This window comes from Myotis brandtii, unplaced genomic scaffold (assembly GCF_000412655.1).
Source record: "Myotis brandtii unplaced genomic scaffold, ASM41265v1 scaffold61, whole genome shotgun sequence".
Lineage (NCBI taxonomy): Eukaryota > Metazoa > Chordata > Mammalia > Chiroptera > Vespertilionidae > Myotis > Myotis brandtii.
The window spans coordinates 740,072-745,435 of record NW_005370318.1 but is presented as its reverse complement, the minus strand read 5'-3'; the positions used below and the strand labels follow the sequence as shown (position 1 = coordinate 745,435).

Here is a 5,364-nt window from a genome sequence, read left to right as displayed (position 1 = left end):
AATATTCTAAACTTAGATGGCGGTGATGCATGCACACTTCTAAATATAGTTTAAAATATTAAATTGTATACTTTGGGTGAATTTTATGGTATGGGAATTATATCTCAAAAAAGATGTTACAAAGTGGTAACAATAAAATAATCTCAAATACAAAAAAAGAAAGAAAGAAAGCAATAGCTGCTTAAATAAATGGCCAGAACAAATACTAACAATTATTTTTTATAAGCATAACCAATGTATAAAAGACACTGGAGAAGTGAGGGCATGTGCTGGGGGGGTGGTTAAGGGGGCTGAGGGAAGGTCAATGGTGGGGGAAAAAAGGAGACATAAGTACTACTATTTGTAATACTTTAAACAATAAAATAAAATTTAAATAAATAAATAAATAAATAAAATAAATTAATTAACTTTAAAACCCTCTGGAGTTAGGGAAGGTAAATGCTCTCTTTGTGCTTTCTCAATCCACAATCTGCTTGATATTTCTCTGAGTCCACAGGAGGCAGAGTTATAAAATGTGAGACCTGAGCACTCTAGTACTGAACGGGAAACTGAGGCTGGGAAAGACTAAGCGGCCTGTTCCAGGCCCCACCGTTAGCCGGTACAAGAACGGGAACCGGAACTTGGAACTTCCGGCTTTTGACCCTGCGCTTCACCGTGCTGTGAGAGGGGGAAGGAGTCAGGAGACGTAGAGGTAAGGCGATGACTTGCAGTGATCCTCGGAACGCTCATGTCCACACCCAAAAGCAGGAGAGGTAAAGAGGCAGGAAAACAGCGGGCTGAGTAACTGACTTTAGGGGTAAAGTATGAACCTCCTTTCCGGGTGGTTCTAACACAGTAGAGAGTAGATAGAAGGTTCATCTGACTATGCTCACACGTGTGAATATTTGTTCACAGCTGTGTGACCTTGGATAAGTCGGAAAGGAAGTTCATAATTTCTACGATAGCTCTGACAGCTAGAATTCAGAGTTCTGAAGCCTAAACAGCTGGCATGTGGGCAACTATAAAGGTCCCAGAAGTCATACTTTTCTGTTTGAAACCACCTCACAATGTTTGGCTTAGGCCTGTCCCCCAACAGTCAGACTATTGGAAGTCCAGCTGGAGTTTACAGAAGAAATAAACAAACCTAGACTAAATTTAAACAAGTGACTCCTGGAACCTTCTAAAAGCCTCCTGGGTGGCTTGGCTTCCTGTGCTCCCCTACTTTATCATTCAGTTCAACATTTATGTCTTGAGTTTATGTCTCCTGCCAGGTGGTTGCAGGTTTAGGTTACTGTAGCCCATGCTTCTTCCAATTCAGCCAACTGTTGCTGGGTCCTATTTGATGCACAGAGCATTATGCTAACTGCCCTCAGGAATGCAGAAATGGGTAAAACATGATTCCTGCCCAGGAGTTCATAGTCTAGAGCAGTGGTTCTCAACCTTCCTAATGCCGCGACCCTTTAATACAGTTCCTCATGTTGTGGTGACCCCCAATTTCATTGTTACAAATTGAACATAATTAAAGCATAGTGATTAATCACAAAAACAATATGTAATTATATATGTGTTTTCCGATGGTCTTAGGCGACCCCTGTGAAAGGGTCGTTCGACCCCCAAAGGGGTCGCGACCCACAGGTTGAGAACCGCTGGTCTAGAGGAAGAGGCATACAAAACAGTTCATTTAACACAGAAGGAATGGGAAGGCTACAAAGTAATCACAAGCGACGTGCTGAGAGAAAGGGATCAAGGAAAGCTACACAGAGGCCACAGATTTCACGTGGGCCTTGAAGAAAGAGAAGAATGTCACTAGGTGAAGAGGGGAAAGATGTTTCTCCCCTCGTGGGTAAAATCTTCAAGGGAAGAAATTATATCTTATTTTTTCAACATGTTCCTGACACTCAGAATAACACCTCACAAAAGGAAAGAGCCATTACATGTTTGTTCCATGAATGAAAAATGAGTGGATTCTGGACTTAATCTCACTGCACAAAGGCAACGAGGGTGAAAGGGCACCTTGTGTTTGGGGAATAGTAAATGGTCTGATGGGGCTGCTCTGAATACAGTTTATGGAAGGAAATGTTGTGGGAGATAAAATGGGACATTTGGATACTCGCTGGCCCTGGTCAGCTAGCTCAGTTGGTTAGAGCATTGTCCCGGTATACCAAGGTTGTGGGTTCAATCTCCGGTCAGGGCACATACAAGAATCAACCAATGAGTGCATAAGTACAAGAAGAAAAATCAATTTCTCTCTCTCTCTCTCTCTGACTCTCAATTTAAAAAATTTAATTTTTAAAAAAAGAATGCCGCCCTAGCCGATTTGGCTCAGTGGATCGAGCATCAGCCTGTGGACTAAAGGGTCCCAGGTTCAATTCCGGCCAAAGGCATATGCCTGAGTGTGGCTCGATCTTCCCCAATAGGGGGCGTGCAGGAGGCAGATGATACTCTCTCATCATTGATATTTCTCTCTCTCCCTTCCTCTCTGAAATCAATAAAAATATATATTTTTTAAAAAGAATGCCACTAATTTATAGTTAATTCCATAGGAAGTAGTTAACTATTTTCTCCTCTAAGAAAATTATACCCTGGTTCATTTTTGTATCCTTAATATCTAGAACAGTGCCAGGATTTAGAAGATAGGTGACAAATGGCTTAATGAATGAATGAATGGAAGATTTTTGAGAAAGGAAGTTATTTTATCCAATATCCAACTTACTTTAATAATAATACCTACATTGCAAGTCAGGGGTAAGGAACCTTTTTTTGGCCAATGACTATTTGGGTATTTATAACATCATTGGTGAGCCATACTAGTTTATCAACTTAAAAATTAGCCTGCTATATTTAGTCAAACATTTAATTAACTCACTCCTAATGGCTTGGCAGAGCCAGACCAAATGATTTCGCAGACCTTATACGGCCCAAGGGCCAGACATTCCCCACTCCTGTGTAAGGCATAAAAAAGTCAAATCACTATATTGTACACCTGAAACTAATATAACCAATATAATATTATATAGCAACTATACTTAAATTTTTTTTAAAAAAATAAAAATATGGTTGAATTCTCAAGAAAATAATAATCCCTTGCTTTCATATATAACTTTATAGTTATAGAAAAACTTTTTTTCCTCTTATCTTATCAAACATTTTTATTCCCCCAAGTGTATTAGGAAAGAAGGACAGAAATTATTCTCATTTCCTGGCAGATGCTATTATTCTCATTTCCAGTGTACAGAAACAAAAACTCTATTTCCCCTAATATCCCTTTGTATATCTAAAACACTGGTGGATGTGTTCCTGCATGTGACAGGCCTCTCATAAGTAGCTTTAGTCTTGCTCCATGCTCACCATACGCAGAACTCCTATATATCCCCGAAAACAGAGATATTTTACTGATTACTTAATGGAAAGCCTGATAAAAAGGTTCATCATAGCCCATACAACAGAAACATAATCAAATTCTTTTTTAGATGTTTCTCTTCTTTTCCCTGATTCCTCTTTCTAGCCATCAACTCACCTCTCCTCTTTCTCTTTCCTCTCACAAGCTTGCAACCCCTCCCACCAAAACAAACAATAAAACCTTTAAAATGTTTTAGCCTGTCATTTTTCAATATGTGTGTTCCTTTCTGCAAAACCAAAGTCCTGTAATTTTCTTTAAATTTCCCTAACAATTCCCCTTAGTGTCTCATTTCATCCAGTTACAGGTGAAGAGGGGATGAGATTTGGTCTGTGGGACTCCAGAGAACAGATTAAGGAATAAGAGGAAGGCATAGAGAAGTAAGTGTTAGTGCAGTACAACTTTCTTTTTTTTTTCTTTCACTTTTATAAACAAATTTATTCTGAGGCACTCATACAATCATTCAGAAGTATAAATAAAAAACAAAGATAATTTAAAATCTTATAATGAAAAAGAGTTACTATTTTATTCTATTTCGGATAAAATATTGCTTTTTCTGTTAAAACAAACAAACAAACCAAAACACCACAAAACCCCCGTTATTCTTCTGACCTCTTGCTCGTGCATATGCAGTGGCTATGGGTGTGAGGGTTTTATACATGTCATAGACCATGCACACTTTGGCCTCATCTTCACTAAGGGGAACTCCAACAGCAGCGCCTGCTGGGCTGACATGCTTGAAAGAGGCAGCAGCTGGAATGCCTAAGGCTTCTTTGAGTTCCTTCACCAGCTGCCAGGCATTCAAAGCATCACACAAGTTTATAAATCCAGGGGCTCCATTGCGAACTGTGATGGGAAGCTTGGGCTGCAGTGTGTTTAACTGGGCTGGAGTTTGATGAGGGTTCATTCCGTACCGCAAGGGCATCTGAGATATTCCTTTACTATACTGTCTCCTGAAGTCATCTGAAATTGCTTCATCATATTGAAAAGTGCACTCTCACCTTCAAGGCCAAGTGGCGCCTGGTCTCCAAGGAGGTGTCTTTGCTGTCGGAGCTCTGCATCTCTGTGGACACGGCGGCGTAGTCCTCCGGCTCGCACACTACGGTTACTCGAGCGTGGTTTTTGGCTGCTGCTCTCAACAGGGTTACCCCACCAATATCAATTTGCTCAACAGCCTTTTCAACTGTTACATCCGGAGAAGCCACTGTCTTCACAAAGGGATACAGATTACAAACCACAACTCTTATAAGATTGAAATCAAGTCTGGCCATGTCAGCATTATCTTCTGGGATATTACGAGCCAAGATTCTGGCATGGACTGCAGGGTGCAAGGTTTTCACACGGCCCCCTAACATTTCGGGAAACCCCGTCAGCTCAGAGACATCTCTGACGGCCAGACCCGCATCCCTGAGAGCCTTCGCGGTCCCTCCAGAAGCGACCAGACTCAAACCCACAGAAGTTAGGTTCCTGGCAAATTCCACGAGGCCGGTTTTGTCAGAGACACTAAATAAGGCGAGCTGGCCGGGTGCCATGGTGCACGATCGGGGGTCCGGGGCGAGCAGGGCGGCAGGGCAGACACCATGTGTAAAGGGAGGTGGAGCGGCTGGGCAGTACAACTTTCTAACAGAGCAATCCAATAGTGGAACTGGCTGCTTCACACCATAGTGAACTCCCCATCACTGGAAGTATTCAAGCAGGTCAGGCCTAAGTTCTGACCTCCAAAACCACATGTGACAGCCCGGCATACTTTTAGACAATGATCCTATTTCCCTAAATCTTCTCTTCTCAAGGTTAAACATCTCTGGTTCCTTCAAGGGTTGCTTATGTGATGGGTTGCTTTTCAGGATCTTGGTATTGTTGCTCTAGATTTACCACAATTTATCACGAATTTATTCAACAATATTTATTGAGCATTTACTATGGTTTAAACACCATTTTAGGAGCAGGGACTATAGAAGTGAAAAAAACAAAGTCCCTGTCCTTGTAGA

General features: G+C 41.3%; 1 pseudogene; it reads right to left on the bottom strand.

Annotated features, from left to right (window-relative positions):
* Positions 1 to 457: 457 nt before the first annotated feature.
* Positions 458 to 5,032, bottom strand: LOC102240490 (annotated as a pseudogene).
* Positions 5,033 to 5,364: the final 332 nt, after the last annotated feature.